This window comes from Castanea sativa, chromosome 12, assembly GCF_040712315.1.
Source record: "Castanea sativa cultivar Marrone di Chiusa Pesio chromosome 12, ASM4071231v1".
NCBI classification, from domain to species: Eukaryota; Viridiplantae; Streptophyta; class Magnoliopsida; order Fagales; family Fagaceae; genus Castanea; species Castanea sativa.
In genome coordinates, this window is record NC_134024.1 from 26863525 (window position 1) to 26889203 (window position 25679).

General features: G+C 38.5%; 1 long non-coding RNA gene across 2 annotated transcripts; it reads left to right on the forward strand.

Moving 5' to 3' along the window:
- The first annotated feature begins 275 nt into the window (after window positions 1–275).
- On the forward strand, window positions 276–25463 carry LOC142618453 (uncharacterized). Of its 2 annotated transcripts, XR_012841291.1 has the most exons (6): window positions 276–915; window positions 1834–1894; window positions 3007–3091; window positions 21629–21713; window positions 24415–24540; window positions 25137–25463. It is a non-coding gene; the product is annotated as an uncharacterized LOC142618453 (long non-coding RNA). The 2 variants fall into 2 exon arrangements; XR_012841292.1 differs by lacking the exons at window positions 276–915; window positions 1834–1894; window positions 3007–3091 and adding an exon at window positions 18788–20570.
- The last annotated feature ends 216 nt before the right edge of the window (window positions 25464–25679 follow it).

Here is a 25679-nt window from a genome sequence, read left to right on the forward strand (position 1 = left end):
TGATTTGGCTATGCTCACCAAACTTTCATGGACCATTGCTACAAAACCAAGACAACCTCTTTGTATAGCTTTTGAGAAGCAAATATAGTGTCAAATCTTTCCTAGAATGCTACCAAGTTGAGAATATTGTTCTTCCAATCCAACCTTGACATGATCCATAAAAGGGTGGACAAGAAAACTTTCAATCAAACTACTTTGGTGTTGCAATTTGATGTTTTATAGCTCTCTTTTAGCAAAGAAAAACAAAAAGATATGGCCATAATAGATGTCACAAAAGCACACTAAAAATAGCTAATCTTGCTTTATCAATTTTCCATATAGAAGGCATAGAAATCACAAAGCATAAAAAGTACACTGCAGACTCTGCAGATAACTAAAAATACTACAACATGACCCATTATTGATGGTTACTAAACCACATAAGCCTCTGCCTCTGTGCACCTTTATCTTCTTGAGCCATGGTCATGGTGGTGTGGTGGGTGTGGCTAATTTAGCCTGCAGCAATCGACCTTATTGTTGGACTGTGGGGTTGGTACAGATTTGGGTACCAGAGATTTCAATATCTGTACCAACACTGACTTTTTCTTTGCCGGGAAAACACTTCCATTTTTCTGTTTGTTGGAGCTGAGCTGCTCTTCACTTGGGCTAGAGTCCACTTTCTTTAGCTCTATTTTAGTGCAACCACAGCAGCCCTCCTCTACATCTGAGTTCAAATTTCTCACCATCTTTGCCTTTTCCATCTTGTTAGTTGCCATTTCTCTTTTCTCCCTAAATTTGCCTTCAATTTTTCAACTCCAAATTGTGAAGATTTTTGAAGAGATTAATAATGTTAAGTAGAAAGACACTCTTGAACGCCAAGAGTGAACTGCGACATTCTTGGGCGCCAAGGCTGAGCTGGAATCTAACTATCCTATGGTAGATATATCTTTCTACACTTTTAATTTGATTTTTGTAGGTAATTCTCTGCTTTGCTGATCAGTGAAAAAAAAATTTGTCTTTGTTTAATAATAGCTAAAGAGATTTAGGAATTATAATTACTATCTTTTTTTTTCATCTACTTTTATTCCAAGGGTATTTAGAAGTCGATGTCAATGACAGCTATCCAAATTGAGCGTGGCACACATGTCTCTCACATCGCAGCATAATCCAATAATATATATATATATATATATGTATATATATATATATATATATATATATATGTATGTATGTATGTGTGTGTGTGTGTGTTACTTCTAAATTTGTACTAATACATAAAGAGATTGGAGTTTATTAATTTCATTTGATTTTTAACGTACCCTTTAAAGTTTTTTAAAAAAATCTTGTACCCTTTGAATTCATAGGAAATCCCAGAGGAAAAAGCAGCAGAAGAGTCCATACCCCTTAACAAAGCCCAGTACTATATAACCTTACAATGTCCAAGCATTGTTTGGGCTGCTTAAAATATATAAGAAGAAAGAAGTTGAGGAACTTTAATTTATTTCCAGAAAAGAAAGGAAAGGTTGTTTGGAATGATTGTTTGTCAAAAATTTAATCTTTTTTCCCACAGGTCAGTGTTTGTGTAATGTTGAGTTTGTAATGGACATTGACTTTAGTGTGTGTTTGCTCTGAGTTTGTGGCATGCTATATGTTTGATACAATGTCCATGTGGACCAGCATTTTATTGCTTCCCCAAATATGAGGCTTTGGAGGTGCAATTTATAAATTTTGTTGAATTATTTGAGTGATTGCAAATGATGATATTCAAGCTCTCTTTACTATTTGTTGGTAAGCTTTTGTGGTTGTAAAATTCTTCTATTATAGATGCTTATTTGCCTATGTGGATTTTAACAGGAGGGTGACATTGAAAATCTGCTATTTGCTAATTGAGGAGTTATGGCCAGGATCCTATTTGGTCAGTACCTTATTGTTTTTTACCATGTTCAATCTTTAGAATATTTGTTTGGTTTGAGACTTTGAAAACTGAACAAAAACTCTAAAATCTTAAATCATGGATCGTTGGCATGAATCTATCTCAGCTTTCTTTTTCTTTCAATTTTTGCCTTCAGGTTTTTTATTTTTTATATTTTTTTATTACATTACTGTTTGCATCAATCTTTTCTGGAAATTCTATCTAAAGATCTGGTTGATTTCCAAATTATGGTCTAAATATCTAATTTGGTCAAGATTTTTTGTCCTAGAATGATATAAAAACATATGAGACTTATATCTTCAGAAAATTAGTTTATTTGGAATTTGACAGAATTTGAGGTTTTTTTTTTTAATTATTATTATTATTTTTTATTTAATAGTAGGTTCCACTTTCTATCTATTCATTTCTCTTTCAAGTCCCTTCGATGTTTCTAGTGTCATATAAAGTGTGTCAGATATAACTATAGAAAAAACCCCATTTGAGCATTGTTGAGAATATTTAGGGCCCGTTTGGATTGAGGAGGGAGGGAGAAGGAGTAAAGAAGAGTAGAGTAAAGTTAAGTTGGCTGAAAATTAGCTAATCTTGAGCCAATTCTACTCTACTATACTCCCCCTCCCTCCCCTTCAATCCAAATTGACCATTAGGTTTTTGCTTTCTTAAGTCAAAATGGCAATATTGGATTACAGTTGATGTATGTTGAACTGGTTCAAAGTCTTTGGACCCTACTATTTGCTGAGTGCTATGTTGTGACCAGTAAAAATCACAAGCTCGTGCACTCTAATTTGAAGTCAAAGAGTGCAGAGTGAAGACAGGGAAGATTTCTGTTGGTATAATATTGTTTTTCAAAATATCAATTGTCCAGAGCTTAGTTTTTGTGAATTGCTGAGGTTGTAACTTGCATTGACTTTAGTGTTTGTGTTTGCTGAGTTCTGAAGCTGCTACCAGTTTGACAAAATGTCTTAGGGACATGAGGTTTATTGCTGTTTAGGTTTTTTATCTTCACAACTTTGGATTGCAATTTGTAGGGTCTCAATTTGCTGAATTATCTAATTAATTGCAATTTATATAATCTGAGCTTGCTTTATTATTTGCAGATAAGCTTTGAGTGTGCAAAGACATTTTCTATTTATGGATTGTTATTTGCTAACTGAAGCCTTCAATCCTCGGTTGCTTTATCTGGTCAGCATCTTGTTCTTTCTTTCGTTTTTTAAGTATATTAATGTTAGATGTAGGCTGCTGGTATGTATCTGCCTGTGCTTGGCTTTTTATTTCCTTTTGGTTTACATTAATCAACCTTATAACACTTTTATTAACCATTAATTGTGGCAACTTTTTATTGATTATTATTTGGACCTACCACTGATATAATTTTTTCACTTATTAACAACCACTCAAAAAAAAAAATATAATAGCCACTTAACAGATTAGCAATTTGTAATTTTTTTTTATAATCTAGCATTTTCCTTTGTATTAATATGCTACTATGTTGATTTCAAAATAGATAAATTAAAAAACACATAATTTTTCGTAATACTTAATTATTAGCATATACTGTTTATAAATGTTAGCATGAATAATTTCATTTTAAACAATTGATTGGGTCATGGACAACCTTGGCTTGTTTTCAATACTCTGCATCAGTAACTTGATCGAACCAAGTGTATGCAATTTCATGAACTCATTAGATTCAGTAAAAGAATCCATAATAATATCTCAAGTGAGAAATTAAAAAAAAAAGTAATTGGAACTAATTTGATATTGTAATTTGTAAAAGAATGAGATAGAACCAAGCTTAGACAACTGTAAGTGCACAATTGTACCCAGGTCCAAAGACAGACGAGGGCTCGAGCCCAAAGACAGACGTGGGCTCAGGCCCAATGAGTCTTAAATAATAAGATTTGTAGAGTGTGGATTTGAAACCTAGTTTAGGGGTACTGGAAACTTGATAAGCAGGCTAAAATACCACAATCTTTGCAAATGATAGACAAATATGACAAGGGATCTTCCTCGGACGTGAGCCAAAGACGATTTGTATATTGCTTGTCTTTTATGCTAAAAATTACAGTTCTTAGTTCTTTTTCAGCTAACTGATTGATTCCCCCCCTTTCTCTTTCCTCTCTTCTCTTCTTAAATACTTCTTCTTCTTCCCTTTTTCGTCCACGTGTCGCACAAATCTTATCCTTAGATCCTCTCCCCCGCTTCCGCCACCTTCTTGAAGTCCTTAAATAATAGCAGGAAAGTTGAAATCCACTGTTCAGGGGTCATTTCCCCATTAATGCGGCCAGGGAGGTAGCTGCAGGGTCTTTAATGTGGAGGTGGCAGGCTTTTCTTGAGATATTTCTTTCACACCATTGCGTCTAGAGGGTACTTGGATCCCCCTCTTAACCAATAGTTTTTTCAGAACTCTGCCTTTAATCTCCTTAGCAAATTCCAGTGTCATCACGGGTCTGTCCGAGGGGACATTCGTCCTTGAATGGATCCTCGGACCTTTGCTCTGTGGGCCGACTTGTAATCCTAAAGGCCTTTAATCAAAAACAAACTGGCGCCCGTCAATAAAGCCCAAGGCCCAAATACTTGCTCAGGTCCTTTTACTCCCCACAATAGCCCTTCAAAACTTTATTTTTCCCCATCCGAGGAGAAAATTAAAGTTTTGATCTGACCAGAATACCTCCCACACGTTTCATACACCACCACGCGTGTGGAGGTCCTTTCGTTGCCCAGAAAATGCCGTTTGGCACTTCGAATCCCGGAACGCGTGTATTTATGGCCGCAAGTTACACCTTGTTCCCCACGTTCAACGGTGAGATGAACATCTAACGGTCCAGGTCGGCCCTTGAAAATTTGAGCGGGACAAATCCAATTTCGAGGCCGCTCCCGCACGTCAAAATGCTTGGAAACCCGCGCCTTCATTCATTTCTTCAGAATTCAATCACATCAAAGTATCAGTCATCGCCTTTTCTCTCCAGAAACCCGTGGAAACTCGCATAACCAAATCTCGTAAGTTCTTGCTTTCTTTACTCCTTTCTTCTCGGATTCTGTCCTCGGCTCCCTTCTTAACTACTTATCCTCTCAAAACTTGCATTTTCTTTTCTCCTAGATGGGTAGGTTTAAGTGCTTAGTAGATACCGCTGCTGGGATGGAAGGTTTTAGGGTCAAATACCAGATTCCCAATGACATAGGCTTAGAATATTGCCCAGCAGAAGCCGTAGGTGGTTCTAGGAAAACGGGAGAGGTTATCATCTCTATGATTGCCTTCATAGAAGGTGGGATGACCCTTCCTATGAGAAGTGTAACTAGGGAATACCTTCGCAATCATAGGTTATGCCCAGACCAATGCCTACCCAATGTATTTAAGGTCTTAGGAAGTGTCGATGCTCTAAATAAGCAGATGGGCTTGAACCTCACATGGCACGATGTTGCCTTCATGTACGAATGCCACAAACTCAAGAACGTAGGTTATTTCATTAAGTCGCGGTCTAGTGTAGTTAGGTTGATTTCCTGTCTGCCTAAGTCCAACAAAGGCATAAAGGATGACTACCTCATCGCCTCAAGCAACTGGCACGACGGCCCTCACTGCCCAGTCGTATGGGGAAATCCAGGTGTGACTCCTTAGGAGTTAATTTCCCTACCCTGTGATTCGATCTCAACACCTTTAAATGTTTTATATCTTATTGTACGCTACTGCTTCCGATTTTTCGCATTCATTACAGATCTGACCATACTTGTCTTCTTGGGTGTCTTTTCTCGCAGATAAACAGCACGTGCGCCCATGCCTGAGCCATTGTAACGTAGCCGACCTAAACCATGTTCTCCGTTCAGAAGTCTTTGTGAGTGAAGACTTGCAAGTAAGAGCGGCTCATTTAATATTGGGATACGACCCCATATCCTCGGACTTCCAAGAGATAGAAAACGCGATTATCGTGGGGGACAGGCGACGCAGGAGGATAAACGTAGCAAGGCCGCACTTTCTCGCCGACCACGATATTCCTGACAAACCCAACACCATCCTGTACAAGGCAATCCCTCTCTCGGTGCACTCTTAAACGACCGCCGCCCCGGAGGAGCAAGTGTCCTCGTCGCACTCGTTGGACGAGGAGATAGACCAGTTTCAGCTCGAGGACATCGAAAGATCCCGAGGAAACCCGTTTGTCGTACTCTCTGACGAGGAGGACGAGCCCATCGAGGCCAGCGGGATAGCAGGCTTGATAGTTGCACGCCCCGACACCAGCTCCGAGGAGGAAGAGATGGACGTGCTTAAAGGACTCATGCATAAGAGGGGCAAAAGAGTCGCCAAAAAAGGAGCAGGGGGTCTCAAGTTCCTCCGTCCTTGCCACTACCCCCTCCTCTAGCCGATCCTAAGCCTCTCGTCGAGGAGCCCAAGAAGAAGAGGAAGGGAGAGGCCGAGGAAGCTGGTGGCCAAAAGTAGAAGAAGCTGAAACAACAACAACAGCAAACCCAACAGCAGAAACTGGACAAAGGCAAGGGACGTGCTCCTTCAGTAGAAAGCGGGGAGATAAGGAACCTGGCCGAAGTGCGCCGAGCACCGGCTACCTGGTCTCCCGAGCTGAAACTGGATGGGGCACCAATCTCTTGCCAGTCCAACATTAGGGTGTTCCAAGAAGGCCATGCCCTCCACCTGGCCAATGCGTTGGAACGTCCCCTTCTTCTGCCCAAGGACATGGAGGCCTTGCAGAAAATGAGCCAGCCTCATATGTTCCTTTCTTTGAAAAGGGACTTGGCCCTGGTAAGTTTCGAACCTTATCTTCAATTCTTTTTCATTGTATCTAACTGTTATGAGATATTTTTATGCGTCTGACCCCTTGGCATTCTGCTACAGGCCATCCAGGAAGTTTTTGTTGCCGAGAAGTTCATGGAGGATTCTCGGAAGAGGGCTGGAATGGAATAGGAGATTCGGATGGAGACCGAAAAGTCCCTAGGCCAGGCCCTCGCAGAAAACGAGAAACTCACCTCTCAGCTGGCGAATCTAAAAAGAGAAAGAGACGGCGCTGAGGCTAGCCTGAGAACCATGAGGACCCAAGTGGAGGGGCAGCGCAAGCTTCTTCATCAAAAGGATGAAGAGCTATCCAAAGCCCAGCAGGAGTGCTCTAACTTTGAGAAGGAGCTTGCGAAGATGAAGGACGAAGCTCGTACCTTCAAGGGTTCGCTGGAGGCCGCAAAGAAGGCTGCTTACGACGAAAGGGTGGCGGCCACAAAAAACCAGCTGACAGAAGAATTCGCGGCTTTGTACCAAGAATACTGCAAGCAGGTTTGGGGGGAAGCCTTAACCGCAGCAGGGATTCCCTCAACTTCTGAGTTGAGGAAGCCCGAGAACACCTGGCTTCCCGTGGACATACAGGAGATAGAAGAGCCTCCTGCTATCACTCCTGCCCCTGAGACGGCTCTTTCTACGCTCCCTCTAGCGATCCTAGAGCCCATTCCAGATCCTACAGAACCTATAGGTTCCAATAAAGAGAAGGAACACGGTGGAGGTGCTGAGAAGGACCTAAGTCAAAGTGTTGAGCCCATCATCCCTCCATCAACTACAGCAAACAAAGGAAAACAAGTCATGTCTTCCTTTGAGATGGAGTTAAAAAGCACTGAGGCCACCAATACTTCTCAGCAAGACCCCCCTCCAAAAACTTAGGGCCGAACCTAGGACTTCTTTTTTCTTTGTAACCAAGGTTTTCCTTGTAATGTATATCAAAAACAATTAATAAAAATCTATCTTGTTTGGTCTTTATTTGAATTGCATTTGTTTTATTTCTGTTTTTACCATAAGAGCTCTCATTGACACACAAAGAAGGAATGAATGGAACAACTAACTCCACTTCCAATAGCTGAACTATCATAACTTTAAACAATAGTAAACATGCTTAACTTGTGCTTTACAGATTACAACTTGAAAGCATAACCTATGCGACGCAATGATAACGCTAAAAAAAAACTAACTTAGAATTCGACTTGAGGCATGAAGTAATCAAGAATACTTCATCAAAATCTCCACATTAACACGATATAGACTATTGCTAGCCGCGCATATCAATGTGATATTTAGAATTTATAACTTGAAACGTTAATTTCGCCAAGGTATAGGTCCGAGGTCCCTATATTACCAACTTTCCGCTTGATGCTGAAGAATTTGTAACAAATCATAAGACCTCAATTTATACAAGATATGTGGTCCAAGGACTATCCCTGACCAAGTTTCTGTACAATACTTAATAATATATCAATTAGAACATATCAATTTCCACAAGGTATGTGGTCCGAGGACCATGCATTACCAAGTTTCTGTTTGATATTTTAGAAGTTGTAATTTGTAAGCCCATATGCATTCATAATTTAAACCATGAACGACAAAAGTGCATTTTATTAATAATAATACCTTCAAAGGTTGTTTACATTCTACGGGCGTTGTACAACTTTTTCATCTAGATCAACTAGTCGATATGACCCTATGCCTGCTATAGAAATAATCCGATATGGTTTTTCTCAATTTGGTCCTAGCTTTCCCCAAGCTGGGTTTTTAGCAATACCCACAACCTTTCTCAACACCAGATCCCCGGGCGCTAGCGGCCTTAGCTTTACATGGGCATCATACCCTCGTTTAAGCTTCTGTTGATAATAAGCCATTTGGACCATAACAGCTTCTCGCCGTTCCTCAACCAAATCAAGGCTTTTCTCCAAGAGGCCGTCATTATCTTTTGGACTAAAAGAACTCGTCCTTAGGGTTGGGAAACCAAATTCTAGAGGTATTACTGCCTCGGCCCCGTAGGTCATAGAGAACGGTGTCTCTCCAGTGGATCTGCGCGGCGTAGTTCGATACGTCCACAAAACATGTGGTAGTTCTTCTAGGGGTGGCAAAATTTGACACGACCCACGAACCCGACACGACACGACACGAAATTAGCAGGTTATGGGTTGAGGCTTAATAGGTTCGTGTCATATTCGGGTTGACACGGCTAACCCGTTTAATAAATGGGTTGAGTTAGTGTTGAACACATGGAACTCGTTTGACCCGTCTGACCCGTTTAATTAAATGATATTTTACCAATATACCCTTCAAACTCTAGGTATATAAACTTATTAGTTGTTGTGATTTATTTTCTTTGACATATTGTGATTGATTATTTGTGATATTGGGATATACTTTAATTTTGAATGAAAATTTGTGATCTAGTTACTTGTTAGTTCTGGATTTTATATTAAAAATATTTATTTGTTTGTTTTTTCATTAATTTTTATTTTTAATTTTGATAAAATTTGATAAACAGGTCGACACGACTGACCCGTTTAATAAATAGGTTGTGTTAGGGTTGAGGAATCTTGACCCGTTTAATAAACATGTCAGGTTAGTGTTGACCTATGTAGTCGAATACTCATGACTTGACACGACACAAACCCGACACGCGAACACGAATTGCCACCCCTAAGTTCTTCTACCCATCTGCCCTTCGCGTCGTCCAGCCTCTTCTGGAGTCTTGGCCTGCCCATTTCCCTGAGGATAAGCTGGGGTAGAGTATCTGTTTGTGATGCCCATGTCACTACAATATTTCCTAAAAGCTTTACTATCAAATTGAACGCCATTGTCCGAAATGAGTGTGTGTGGTACTCCAAACCTAGTGATGATATTCTTCCAAATGAACTTCTTGGAGTCGATGTCCCTAATATTTGCTAAAGGCTCAGCCTCGACCCACTTAGTGAAGTAGTCGGTTCCCACGAGTAGCCACCTCTTGTTTCTTACAGCCCTCGAAAACGGCCCTACTATGTTTAATCCCTATTGAGCGAAAGGCCAAGGACTGGACAAAGGATTAAGGACTCCCCCGGGCTGATGAATGTTAGAAGTGAACCTTTGGCACTGGTCACACTTTCTTGCATAGTCTTGAGCTTCCCTTTGCATATTAGACCACCAATATCCCTGAGTCAGGGCCCTATGGACTAAGGACCTTCCCCCGGTATGGCTTCCACAAATTCCCTCATGCAATTCTTCCAAAAGCGCCTCTGTTGATTCGGGGTGCACACATAACAAGTATGGTCCGAAGAAGGAGCGTTTATACAGTTTCTGATCCTCGGACAACCAGAAACGCGGTGCCTTTCGACGGATCTTATCTGCCTCAGACTTGTCCTCGGGAAGAACGTCGTTTTTCAAAAAAGATATTACAGGATCAATCCAACTAGGTCCAGGCCTTATCAAATGGATATGGCTGCACAAGCAGTGGTAAGAGTTGGCTCTAGCAAATTTTCGACGAGGATAATCCTAGGCAAACGCTGAGCCGAGGATGTCGCTAAGGTAGCAAACGAATCTGCATGTGTATTTCCACTTCTGGAAACATGAGAAAGGATAAAGGAATCAAACTTAGATCGTAACCGTTTGACTTGGGTCCAGTATTCTTGCATTCTTGGATCCCTAGCCTCCATGGTCCCTGCCACGTGGCCGACCACTAATTGAGAATCCGAGAACATATGAACTTCCTTTCCGCCCATCTTATGTACCATGTTCATGCCGACCAAGACTGCTTCATACTCGGTCTCATTATTAGTAGCCGAGAACGCCAATCTCAAAGATTTTTCGAAGACAATTCCCTCAGGGGATACCAGAACAAGTCTGACACCAGACCCTCTCTGGTTAGCTGCCCCATCAATGGACACTTTCCAAATTGGAGGTCCCATGTCCTCGATCATGCCAATTGATTTTTCATCCATGTGTGCTTCCTTCACAATTTCTTCCAACAATGGTTCAGCAAACTCCGCCACCAAATCTGCGAGAACCTAGCCCTTTATCGAGGTGCGTGGCATGTATTTGATATCAAAGGCTCCCAAAATAGTTTCCCATTTAGCCACCCTCCCCGAGTAGTCAGCACTGCGCAACACTGACTTGAGAGGCAATTGGGTAAAAACTACAACGGTGTGGGACTGGAAATAGTGAGGAAGCTTCCGAGTGGCATAAACTACAGCTAGAAGTGCCTTTTCCAAAAGTAGGTAACGCACCTTAGCTTCATTCAAAGATTTACTGACGTAGTAAACCGGTCTCTGCACCCCACTGTCATTCCTTATGAGGACCAAGCTGACCGCGTGGATGGCCACTGCCAGATATGCAAACAGGGTCTCATCTACCTCTGGCTGAGACATAATGGGTGGTCGGGAAAGATAATTCTTAAGTTGCTGGAAGGCCACAACGCAGTCCTTGGACCATTGGAACCCTTTCCATTTGTTCAACAGTTGGAAGAAAGGCCTGCACCTGTCAACTGACCGAGAGATAAACCTGCTGAGAGCAGCGATCATTCCGGTCAACTTTTGAACTTCTTTTGGATTCCGAGGTGGCTGTAAGCCTTGAATGGCCCTGACTTGTACCGGGTTCACTTCTGTCCCTCTGTGAGTAACCATATAACCTAAGAACTTTCCAGAACCCACGCCAAAAGAACACTTTGAGGCGTTAAGGCGTAGCTTGTACTTTCTAAGTACTTGAAAGGTGTCGTCCAAATCTTTCACGTGTGAAGGTATTGTTTTACTCTTCACCACCATATCATCCACGTATACCTCAATGGTCTTTCCAAGTTGCAATTCAAACATTCTGGTCATTATCCTTTGGTAAGTAGCCCCAACATTCTTCAATCCAAACAGCATAACCTTGTAGTAATAGTTCCATGTTGGAGTAATAAAAGCAGTCTTCTCTTGATCCTCCACCGCCAATGGAATTTGATGATAATCCTAGAAGGCATCCAAAAAGCTCATCCAAGGATGTCTAGCCGTGGCATCCACAAGTTGATCGATGCGTGGCATAGGGAACGAGTCTTTTGGGCAGGCTTTGTTTAAATCTGTAAAGTCCACACATACTCTCCACTTTTCGTTCTTCTTTTTCATCACAACCGTATGTGCCAATTACTCTGGGTAGAAAATTTCCTTTATAGCCCCAGCCCTCTTGAGCTTGAGCACTTCCTCTTTAACAGCCTCGGAGTGCTCCTTGGAGGAACGCCGAGGTGGTTGCCTTCTAGGAACAATAGCAAGGTTGACATTCAAATGGTGACAAATGAAACTTGGGTCTACCCCCGGAGCCTCATAGGGGTCCCAGGCTAAGACATTGATGTTGTCCTTCAAAAACTCCAACAACTCCATCTTCTCCTGATACGGTAAACGTACGCCGACTTGAAAGAACCTTTCAGGATCATCTACTATCAGAAACTTCTCCAAGTCTTCACATGTGGCTTCCTCTGCTGTCACCGCGTTGGGCGCATCTAGAGTCGTTAATTGCTACAAGTCAACAGCCGAGGTCGAGGACTCCGCTTCGGCCTGATGTAGTACTGCAGCCGATATGCATTGCCTGGCCACTGATTGGCTGCCCGAAATTTCTTCGATGTATTCCCCCGAAGGGAATTTTACTTTAACATGCAAGGTGGAGGAGACGGCTCCCAAAGCATGCAGCTAGGGCCTGACAAGGATGGCAGTGTACGAGGAATATACATCGACCATGATAAAATCCACCTCAACTGTTTCCGAGCCAGATTGCATGGGCAACCGAATCTGTCCCTTTGGTGTAACGGCCTTCCCTTCAAAACTTATCAACGGCGAGTCGTAAGGAGTAAGATCCTCCAATTTCAACTTCAGCCCCTTAAATAAGTCAGGGTACATAATATCTGCCCCGCTGCCTTGGTCAATCATCACCCTTTTTACATCGTAATTCCCTATCCTCAGAGTGACCACTAGGGCGTCGTCATGGGGTTGGATGGTCCCAACCTTATCCTCCTTTGAAAATCCCAAGACCGACACATTCACCTTCAACCTCTTTGACTTGGCGCCTAAATCCTCGACCTGGGAGTGTGAGACTGCCATCACTTTAGTGGGACATGAACCGGTCCTGCCAGGTGTAGCGAAGATCACATTTATCATTCCTAAGGACGGCCAAGATGAATTATTCTTCTAATTATTCGAGCCAGACTGACTGCCTTGCCTATTAGTTTGGTACAGATGCTGCTTCAACTTCCCCTCGCTAACGAGTTGCTCCAAGTGGTTCTAGAGGGTCCGACAATTCTCGGTGGTATGACCCACGTCCTGGTGGTACTGGCAAAACAGATTCTGATTCCGCTTCGTAGGGTCCCCCGCCATCTTGTTGGGCCATCTGAAGTAGGGTTCCTTACGAACCTTCTCCAACAGCTGATGTACTGGCTTTCGGAATACAATACTGACAGCCTGAGGAGTTGCCGAGCCATGCTGCCCAGAGTAATCTCTCCTCGGCTTATTATTGTGATATCTGTCCAACCTGAAATCCCTTTTCTCCTGCGGGATAACTTTCGCCTTACCCTTACCCTGTTGTTGATCTTCTTCCACCCTCTTGTACTTGTCAATGCGGTCCATGAGGTGACATACACTCCGTACGAGCTTTTTGGTCAGGAATTTCCTTAAATCATGGTCAATGGGAAGGCCCACCTTAAAAGTATTAATCGCCACCTCGTCAAAATCTCCATCTATCTCATTAAACATCTCCCAATACCTGTCGGAGTATGCTTTCAACATCTTACCCTCCCTCATGGCCATAGATAAAAGTGAATCCAATGGCCGAGGAGCTCTACTGCATGTAATGAAGCGCGATGCGAATGCTCTAGTAAGTTCCCCAAACGAGTCGACAGACCCCGACTTTAGGCCGTTGAACCATCTCATAGCTACAGGCCCCAAACTGGAAGGGAAGACTTTGCACATCAAGGTTTTATTGTGAGAATGCACCGCCATTCTCTGATTAAAGTGGCTCACATGTTATACCGGGTCCGTCCGACCGTTATAAATGGTGAAGGTGGGCTGGGTGAACCTCCTGGGAAGCCTCCTATTCTCAATCCTGCGTGAGAATGGCAATTTGGAGAGTTGGTGTAAGGCCCGGCTCATAGCGTCATTCCCCAAGCCCCTAGAGGGGAGCTTCCTGTGTCTGCGATCTGGTAGGTCATCCTCTTCGCAAGAGGATGTTTTGCTGGGGGGCGACCATGACCTTGAACTGTAACTACTTTCTCGGGATTCCCCCGAAGAAGGATTAGATGGGGGTGAAGCACGCCTTCATCAGATTGAGAATATTGTTCTTCCAGTCCAACCTTGACTAGATCCATAAAAGGGCGGACAAGAAAGCTTCAATCATTTTCTCTGGTAAAGTGGGCTATTAGCAGTACCTACTTTGGTGTCGTAATTTGATGTTATATAATTCTTTCTCTTTTTAGCACCAAATAAAAAAAAGAAAGATCTTGCCGTAATAAATGTCCCAAATGCAAACTACAATTAGTTAATCTTGCTTTATCATTTTCCTTGTTAAAAGGCAGAGAGAAATCACAAAGAATAAAAAGAACAATACAGATAACTAAAAATACTGTCATTTAATATATATATATATGGTAGTAACTACTAAGTCCAACAAACTATAGACAGGCACCTCTACAGGAACTACAACCTGAAAAGAGAACAATACAAATAGCCTCTACTACTTTTGACACCAAACTCGAATCTACACTACACTTATATAGTGATGTCTTTGTGATTAATGGATCCTACACCCCAAAAAAAAATTCCTCTTCTCCTATGGAACTTTCAACAAATAAACAGTCAGCAAAACTCATCCAAACACACAAATGATCCTTAATTTTCTACCAACTAGCTATTTACAGTAAACATCAGCTGCATTACCATCAGTATGCCAGTATTATTATCTATCAAGGCATGCTAAATTCCAGACAGTCCTCTTTTGAGCTACTGCTATTCCATAGTGAGAGCATAACCATAGACTAAGCAATCTCCAAATTATATAGTAACTCTGTAGAACATACAGTGCACTAGATTAAATATAGTGGCAGCTTCATTCTTCTTGCTGGTTACATAAGCTTACTTTGCACCAGAATTTAATTCAGCAACATATATAGAGGAGTACATCACAAGCTTAGACAACTAATTTGATCAGGAATCAATAGAAGCAATTGAGATTTGAGAATGCTGTTCTTCCAATCCAACCTTGACTAGACCCATAAAAGGGTGAACAACAAAACTTCGATCAAACTACTTTGGTGTTGTAATTATAACTATCTTTTAGCAAAGGGGAAAAAAAAAGATCTTGCCATAATAAATGTCACAAAAGCACAAAAAATAGTTAATCTTGCATATTCATTTTCCTATTTAAAAAGCAGAGAAATCACAAAGCATAAAAAAGTACACTGAAAAGAGAAAAGAGAAAGAAGCACACTGCAAAAATTATACATACATTTATTTATGAGCAATACTATAAATACATAAAAATATACAATTTTGTGTCACAACTTGCTATAGAGCGAGTTGTGAGCGGTGGAGGTGTATCCCCACATAGCCAACCTCCACCACTCACAGCACCCTAGCATTACTCTTTATATATGGTTACTAACCACATATGCCTCTATGTTCCTTTCTCTTCTAGTCTTCTTGAGCCATGGTCATGGTGGTGTGGTGGGTTACCTTTTCCCTTCTTCTGGAAGCAGCAAGCGACCTTATTGTTGGGCTGTGGGGTTGGTGCAGATTTTGGCTGCTACAAATCTCCATATGATTCCCATCACTGACTTTCTCTTTGCTGGAAAACCACTTCCATCTCCATTTTTCTGTTTGCTGAAGCTGTGCTATTCTTCACTTGGACTCGAGTCCACCACCTTCTTTGACTCTATTTTGATGCAGCCACAGCAGCCCACCTCCCCACTTGGGTTCAGCTTTCTCACCACCATCTTTGTCCCTTCCATTTTGTTCATAGCCATCTCTCCTCTCTCTAACTATGCTGCAAATTTTCAATTTTGTGAAGGTTATTGAAGAGATTAATAATGTCTATCATGTAGAAAGACATTCTAGGACGCCAAGAGTCCTACCATAACAATCTTAGGCGCTAAGGCTATGTTGTTATTATTATTATTATTATTATTATTATTATAAGGCTATGTTGGAATCTAATTTCCTATGGTAGATATAATCAATGTACACTTTTTAAGTTTTATGCCTTTAATTATTATTTTTGTAAGTTTCTTCTTTTCTGATCAATGAATTAAAAAAATAATAGGCATAGCTGAAGAAGTGATTGGCTGGATAGGTGGAGCTACTGAACAAGTAATTAGTTTGTGATGGCAATTGACAAAATTGTCTTTAGAGGTCTACATAAATGATAATTAAGCCAAACTGAGAGTGGCACGTGTCTCTCACAGTGCAGCCTAATCCAATAATATGTTAATTAAAATACATAAAGAGATTGAAGTTCATTTGATTTTTAATGCACCTTTTAAAGTACATAAAAAAAAAAAAAAAATTCTTGTACTCTTTGAAGTCCCAGGAAATCCCAGAGGAAAAGGCAGCAGATAAGAGTCCATAGAGTCCATACCCCTAAACAAATCCCAGTACTAATATACTCTTCCAATGTCTAAGCATTTTTATTTTTTTAGGACCTTCACCCTTTATCTTTTCCTTGCGCACTTATCTAGCCCAATATTAACTCATTAATCACTACAATTAAAAAGAATAAAGTAATATCTTTCATTTTTAATGTGGGATTAAAAATTTTTACTAATTCTTCATCTTTTATATTCACCCTTAGTTTTACATTGACTTTATAACATTTATTTATTTTAATTATTTAATATTAAAATATGTATGCAGTTTTAAAAACAGTACTACACTGTAATTTCCTAGTCCTAAGTGAAGAGTTAATAGCCTCGGTCGTCTTGTCTTATCTAGCATCCTTTTCCTTCTTTCTTTTTTACTAAATTAATTAAAGTTAGACGTGGGCTGCTGTTCCTACTATCTCCGTGTGCTTGCCATTTTATTCTACTATTTTTAGTTTTTGGTTTACATTAGTCAACCGTAATCAATTTTTTCAAAGCTTTTATTTAAACATGCTACTAAGATTATTTCCAAATAAAGTGTAAAGTTGTGATTTATAACTGTTATGTGTTGGCTTTAATTTCATGCCAAATTTGATTGTAATTTTGTTTAATCTTTTATACCATGTATTTATTGTGGAATTTTATTGTAAGAGTTTTGTAATAGAGAGAGAGTGTGTAAAGACTTAAGCATGTGAAGACATAATATTTCTCACAGGTAGCTCGCGACTAAGCATCCCGCGAAATGATGCATGTGCCTTGCACATGACTAGAATGCGAAGAGTCATGACAGATAGTGACAGCTGGTTTTCGCGAGTGTCTTGCGGGTAAGGCCTTCTCACGAGATACCCGCGAAACAGTCTGTTTTGCTATTTTGTCCTTTCTGCTCCACTACATTCTCAAACACACTATATATATCATCATTACCCACATATTGAATAGAGAACTTTTCAGGAGAGAAAACCCTAGTCTCAACCCTTGAGAGTGTAAGATTGTCATATCCACAATTCTACACACAATCCATTGTGATTTTCCTCTACTCCTACCTCTCAATTTCTATATCCTTGAGAGGTTGATAGCCCAAATACTTACCACACCCATACTGAGTGTCCAGTGAGTTTTTGGTGTTGCTGGAACGCATTGGAAGAAGCCAAGTTTTGGCGGATGCAATCAGGTGCATTGAGGGATCCAGAAAGCTAGACAAGACACGGTTCCGAGAAGACTTGTTGGACTAGAAGCTTGGAGGGCTTAGGTGCATTGGGTAGACTAGACTTGGAGGGTCTTTTGCTATTCGTGTATTCCAACTTATTGTCGTCTAGTGGATCAATTTACCGCTTGAAGGGCGGCGAAGAGGTTTTTTGCCGAGTTCTTCGGTTTCCTCTTCGATAACACATCGGCGTGTTATTTTGTGTTTACATCTCTCTTCTCTACTCTTTTAGCTATCTCTTTACTACTGTGTTTTATTGAATATGGGTTAAAATAATGGTTTTGTTTGTTCGCTCGCATTTGCTCTATTCCGCACTTAGTTTAAGTTAGAGTAAAATTAACCGAGCTGTAATTTATTAATTTGAGGTATAAACAGCTATTGTGTTTTTAACACAAATCCGAGCTTTCATAAAGTAATATTAATGATAAGTTCATGTGAAAATAATGTTATCTCAAACCTAACTTCTTCTTTTTTTGGCTAAAACAATAATAGCTTATCACTTTAATAAAAACTTTTTAAAAATTTAGCATTTCTCTTTCCAAATAAATTTATTGAATACACTTCTTTTTATTATAAGAATGAGGGAAACATTATTTGTTATGAAAATTAACAGATCATCTTTATTTTAAATATTGCTCATTTTGTTTATTTCATAATTTAAAATTTTAATGGATGCAACAAAAAAATATGTTGCCTTTATTGAGCATAAACAACCAAACAAATATCCTTGACGGCCACGGGCCATGTACCAATGTACCGTCAACTCCTTTTAAGGGAACTTGGTTCCCATCGAGGCACCAACTGCTTTTTCAGAAAGTTAATCCACGCACGTCAATGTCCGAATTCTGGATATCAAATTATGCCCATTCTACAGTCAAAGAGCTTTTTTTTTTAAAATGAAAATCATTTTTTCTAAATTGAATTTGGGGAAAAAAAATTCAAAAGGCAGAGGAGAATTAGAAAGTAATAATTTGCTAAGAAAGTCAGGCCCCCATTACCATTTCATTTTAAGGAATAGGTTGGTTCATAAACAGCCTTGGCTTGCTTGCAATACTCGGAATCGGTGGCTTGATTGAACCAAGTGTGTGCAATTTCACGAACTCATTAGATTTAGTAATAGGATCCATATAATATCTCAAATTAGAAAGAAGATAAAAAAAAAAAAGAAAAAGTAATCGGAATTAATTTGATCTTGTAATTCGTAAAAGAACGGTTGTCTGGTCATGGTTAAAATACTTCTTTATAAAATAATTATATATATATATAAAAAAAAAGACCTTCCTTCCATTTTTCTCTGATTGTGAATTGAATAAGCCCAAAGATACAATGAAACTGTGTGTTTTAGACCAGCAACAGACTTTGATTTGCCTATGCTCACCAAACTTTCATGGAACATTGCTACACAGTACACACCAAGACAACCTCTTTGTGTAGCTTTTGAGATTGAGAATATTGTTCTTCCAATCCAACCTTGACATGATCCATTAAAGGGTGGACAAGAAAACTTTCAATCAAACTACTTTGTTGTTGCAATTTGATGTTTTATAACTCTCTCTTTTAGCAAAGAAAAACAAAAAGATATGGCCATAATAGACGTCACAAAAGCACACTAAAAATAGCTAATCTTGCTTTATCAATTTCTTATTTAAAATACATAGAAATCACAAAGCATAAAAAAGTACACTGCAAAAAAGGAAAAGAAAAAGAAACAGGGTACACTGCAAATAACTGAAAAATAAGGCTGTTATTGCATAGTCCCGGACTATGCTTCATCCCACTCACAAAGATGAGTCCTACCTCGTGTGTAGGACCCACCTACTCTGTGAGTGAGAGAAAGCATAGTCCGGAACTATACAATAACTTTTCCTGAAAACACTAGTATACTACAACACGGCCCATCCTCTGTGCACCTTTCTCTTCTTGAGCCATGGTCACGTTGGTGTGGTGGGTGTGGCTATTTGGCCTTATTTGTTGGACTGTGGTGGTGGTGGTCCAGTCGTGGGTATTACAGATTTGAATATCTGTCCCAACACTGACTTTCTCCTTGCGGGAATAACACTTCCATTTCTCTGAGTGTTGGAGCTGACCTGTTCTTCATTTGGGTTCGTTGGCTCTATTTTAGTGCAGCCACAGCAGCCCACCTTTCCATCTGGGTTCAGCTTTCTCACCATCTTTGCCTCTTCCATTTTGTTCATTGCCATCTCTCTTTTCTCTCTAAATTTGCTTCAATTTTTTCAATTCCAAATTGTGAAGGTTTTTGAAGAGATTAATAGTGTCAAGTACAGAGATATTCTTGGACGCCAAGAGTCCTACGTTAGTAAACAGTGACATTCTTGGGCACCAAGGCTGTGCTGGAATGAGGAATCTAATCTCATATGGTAGATGTACAAATTAAAATTACTACCTTATTTTTAATCTACTTTTATTCGAAGGGTGATTGGCTTAAGTGATAGCCGTGGAGCAACTGAGCAAGTAACTAGCATATGATGGCAATTGACAAAATTGTCAATGATAACTATTAGCTAAGCAAAATTGAGCGTGGCACGTGTCTCTCACAGCGCAGCCAAATCCAATAATATGTTTCTTTTAATAAATAAAGAGGTTGGAGTTTATTTGATTTTTTGTGTGGAAAAAAAAAAAATATATCTTGTGCTCTTTGAAGTCCCACACTTGATCTTATAGCCAAAAGAAAGGAAAGGTTGTTTTGAAACGAATACTGTTTGTCAAAGATTTAATCTTTTTTCCCACAGGTCAGTGTTCAGTGTTTGTGTAATGTTTATTTAGTAATGCAAGTTGATTTTAGTGTGTGTTTGCTCTGAGTTTGCAGCATGCTAAGTGTTTGATAAAATGTCCATGTGGACCTGCATTTTATTGCTTCCCCAAATGTGAGGCTTTGGAGGTGAAATTTATAAATTTTGCTGAATTATTTAATTGGTTGCAAATGATGTTATTCAACCTCTCTTTACTATTTGTAGATAAGCTTTTGTGGTTGTAAAATTCTTCTATTTATAGATACTTATTTTCCTATGTGGATTTTAACGGGAGGGTGACATTGAAAATCTGCTATTTGCTAATTGAGGAGTTATGGCCAGGATCCTATTTGGTCGGTGCCTTATTTTTTTTAGTATGTTCAATCTTTAGAATATTTGTTTGGTTTGAGACTTTGAAAAATGAACAAAAACTCTAAAATCTTAAGTCATGGATCATTGGCATGAATCTATCTCAGCTCTCTTTCTTTCAATTTTTTTTTTACATTAATGTTTGCATCAATCTTTTCTGGAAATTCTATCTAAAAATCTGGTTGATTTCCAAATTATGGTCTAAATATCTAATTTGGTCAAGATTTTTTGTCCTAGAATGATATAAAAACATATGAGACTTATAGCTTGAGAAAATTAGTTTCTTTGGAATTTGTCAGAATTTGAGGTTTTTTCTTATATTTAATAGTAGGTTCCGCTTTCTATCTATTAGTTTCTCTTTCAAGTCCCTTCAATGTTTATAGTGTCATATCAAGTGTATCATATATGACTAGAGAAAAAACCCCATTTGAGCATTGTTGAGAATATTTAGGGCCCATTTGGATTGAGGGGGAAGGAGGAGGAGTAAAGGGGAGTGGAGTAGAGTTGAGTTGGCTGAAAATAGGTTAATTTTGGGTCATTCTACTCTCCTATACTCCTCTTCCCTCCCTCCTCAATCCAAACCAACCATTAGGATTTTGCTTTCTTAAGTCAAAATGGCAATATTGGATTACAGTTGATGTTTGTTGAACTGGTTCAAAGTCTTTCGACCCTACTATTTGCTGAGTGATATGTTGTGACCAGTAAAAATCACAAGCTAGTGCACTCTAATTTGAAGTCAAAGAGTGCAGAGTGAAGATAGGGAAGATTTCTGTTGGTATCAGTATTGTTTTCAAAATATCAATTGTCCAGAGTTTAGTGTTTGTGAATTGCTGAGGTTGTAACTTGCATTGACTTTAGTGTTTGTGTTTGCTGAGTTCTGAAGCTGCTACCAGTTTGATAAAATGTCTTAGGGACCTGAGGTTTATTGCTGTTTAGGTTTTTTATCTTCACAACTTTGGATTGCAATTTGTAGGGTCTAAATTTGCTGAATTATTTAATTAAGTGCAATTTATATAATCTGAGCTTACTTTATTATTTGCAGATAAGCTTTGAGTGTGCAAAGACATTTTCTATTTATGGATTGTTATTTGCTAACTGAAGACTTCAATCCTCGGTTGCTCTATCTGGTCAGCATCTTGTTCTTTCTTTCGTTTTAAGTATATTAATGTTAGATCTGGGCCTGCTGGTATGTATCTGCCTATGCTTGGCTTTTTATTTCTTTTTGCTTTACATTAATCAACCTTATAACACTTTTACAAACTGTTAATTGTGGCAACTTTTTATTGATTATTATTTACCACTAATATCATTTTTTCATTTACTAATAACCACTCAAAAAATAAAATATAATAGCCATTTACCGTGTTAGCAATTTGTAAATTTTTTTGTAAATCTAGCATTTTCCTTTGTATTAACATGCTACTATGTTGATTTCAAAATAAATAAATTAAAAAAATACATAATTTTTCATTATACTCAATTATTAGCATATAACCTGTTTATGGATGCCATCATGAATGATTTCATTTTAAACAATTGATTGGGTCATGGACAACCTTGGCTTGTTTTCAATACTCAGCATCAGTAACTTGATCGAACCAAGTGTAAGCAATTTCATGAACTCATTAGATTCAGTAAAAGGATCCATAATAATATCGCAAATGAGAAACTTTTTTTAAAAAAAGTAACTGGAATTAATTTGATATTTTAATTGTAAAAGAATGGGATAGAACCAAGCTTAGACAAATATTTGATAAGGAATCTTACTATCAAAAAAAAAAAAAAAAAAAACTATTTGAGAAGGAATCAATAGAACCAATTCAGACTGAGAATCTTGTTCTTCCAGTCCAACCTTGACTAGATCCATAAAAGGGCGGACAAGAAAGCTTCAATCATTATCTGTGGTAAAGTGGGCTATTTGCAGTACCTACTTTGGTGTTGTAATTTGATGTTTTATAACTCTTTCTCTTTTTAGCACCAAATAAAAAAAGAAAGATCTTGCCATAATAAATGTCACAAATGCAAACTAAAATTAGTTAATCTTGCTTTATCATTTTCCTACTTAAAAGGCAGAGAGAAATCACAAAGAATAAAAAGAACAATAGAGATAACTAAAAATACTACATTTATAATTACAAAAAAAAAAAAGAAAAAAAAAAAGAGGGAGAGAGGGAGAGACAAAGAGAGAACTAGAAGTACTACAAGAAGACCCATTATTTGTAATTACATGTGGGTCTTAGCCACATATGCATCTATGTACCTATTTTTTACTTCTTCAAGCATGGTCATGATGATGTTGTGGGTTTGGCTATAATATATGCTAATGCTATATAGCCTTTACCCTTTACCCTTCTGGAATCAGCAACCGACCTTGTTGGACTGTGTCTGTGGGGGTGGTGCTGATTTATTAGCTAGTACGGATGTAATTATCATTTTCATCACTGACTTCCTCTTCACTGGAATCACACTTCCATTTTTTGATTTGTTGAACCATTGCTGTGTGTTGTAGCTTACCTCTTCTTCACTTGAGCTCAATTTCACCTCCTTATTTGCCTCTGCCATTGTGTTCACTGCCACTTCCAAATTGTGAAGCTTTTTGTAGAGATTAATAATGTCAATCTTGGACGCCAAGAGTGCTACATGGCCATACCAATGAACAGTGATAAACTTGGACTCCAAGGCTTCCTGTGATAGATATTTCTTTGTACACCTTTCAGCGTCTAATTTTGATTTTTGTGGGTTATTCTCTGCTTTGCTTTTACTTTTATTCGAAACGTGGTTGCCTTCTTTTTTCTTCTTTTTTTTGTTCTTTTAAAACAGAAAGGTGGAAGGCTTAATTATAGGTGGAGCAACTGACAAAATTGACAATAGTTGTAGTAGAAGATGTCAATGACATGAGTGTGAATGTGAGTGTGGCACGCGTCTCTCACAGCAAAGCCTAATCCAATAATATGTTACTTATCTATACCATGACTTCCTCGGATTGGGACCCTCAATTTGGATGCCCATAATATCCTCAAATTCATTCATTTTAAGGCTTAAATCATAGGGTTAGACATGTTAAATTAGTAATTTAAAAACTCCTAATTTTAGCTAAATTATTATTTTTTTTAAATAGTTTTTTCTTGCACTTTTACATTTTTCTCTCACGTTAGTTATCAAGTATTAATATAACTTCTTTTCAAAACAATAAAAATAAAACTGCTTTTTTTCTCTTACAAACATGCTATTTTTTTTTTTTTTATCATTAAACTGTTTTTTTCCCATCTTCACGTTTCTCTCTCACATTAGAAGTCAAGTACTAATACAACTTCTTCTTAAAATAAAAAATAAAATAAAACTGTCATGACTAATATGTGTAAATCCAAAAAATAAAAAATAAAAGGTTGGAGTTCATTTGATTTTTAATGAACCCAAGTCCAAGAAGAAAAGGCAGCAGATAGATTCCATAGTTCCCCCAAACAAAGCCCAGTACTATATACCCTTCCAATGTCCAAGCACTGTTAAGCCGCTTAAATATATAAGAAGAAAGAAGTTGAACTACCACAATCCATTTCCAGAAATGAAAGGTTGTTTTGGAATGAATATTGTTTGTCAATGATATGATTTTCTTTTTCTCCCACAGGTCAGTGTTTGTGTTGTGTTGAGTTTGTAATAGACATTGATTTTAGTGTGTGTTTACTCTGAGTTTGTAGCATCCTACGTGTTTGATAACATGTCCATTTGCACCTGCGTTTTATTGCTTTCCCAAATGCAATTTTTAGGGTCTAAATTTGCTGAATTATTTGATGCAAATATTGTCATTTGAGCTTGCTTTACTTTTTGCAGAGAAGTGGATGCTTGCAAAATTCTTCTATTCATGGATGCTTGTTTGCCTATGTGGAATTTAAGAGGAGGGTAGCATCGACGAGCTACTATTTGCTAATTGAGGAGTTATGACCAGGATCCTATCTGGTAAGTACCAAATTAAGTATGTTTAATCTTTAGAATATTTGTTTGGTTTGAGACTTTGAAAATGTACAAAACCTCTAAAGTCAGAGTCATAGGTGGGTGGCATGAATCTATCTCAACTTTCTCTTTCCTTCTATTTTTGCCTTTTGGTTTTTTGTGTTACATCAATGTTAGCATCAATCTTTTCTGAGCTTCTATCTAAATATCTGCTACTTGGGATGATTTCCAAATTGTAGTCTAAATTCCTAATTTGGTCGCCATTTTTTGTCCTAAAATGATATAAAGCATATGAAACTTAAGCTTGAGAAATTTATTTCTTTGGAATTTGACAGATTTCGAGGCTTTTTTCAATAATTTAATTTGGTCACAAGTTTATTCTTAAACCCCCCCCCCCCCCAAAAAAAAAAAAAAGTAGGTTCCGCTTTCTTTCTATTCGTTTCTCTTTTGAGCCCCATTCAATGTTTCTAGTTTCATATCAAGTGTATCAAATATGGCCAAACAAAGAACCCCATTTGAGCCTTGTTGAGATTGCTTAGGTTTTTTCTTCTTTAAAAAGTCAAAAAGGCAATATTTTATTACAGTTGATGTTTCTAAAGCAGGTTCAAAGTCTTTTGACCCTCTATTGCTGAGTGCTATGTTGTGACCAGTCCATTGGCTTTTGTCAATAAATTATTGCTGCAAAAAAAAAAAAAAAAAGAAGTATTTCTTTGCAATTTGATGCAGAAATCAGTGATCAAAACAGAAACCCAAGCGATAAGCTTTAACCATTGAAGATGGAGCACTATATATAAAACCTGAGTAGACTACATTTTTTTTATTTTTTTATTGCTGTTTTTGAAGTGTTGGTTATGTAGTATTGGTTCTATGTTATTAGTCAATTTCTAATTCTTTTCTTTGAGTGATAATTTGCATTTAGAAAAACAATTTTGGGGTTCAATGTTAGATTGTTTCTGTAAAGATCTTGTACTCAGTTCAGTTTTCAAGGAAACTGTGAAGGAAACAACTGCTTTTTCTAATTTCAATTTATATACCTTAATCTATATTCTTAAGTGTGTCGGAGCCTACAGTATCAAATTTAGCTTTAAATTTGTATGCTATATGGAATCAGAGCACCATTGGTCTAGAAGCTGGGGAGAGAAGGT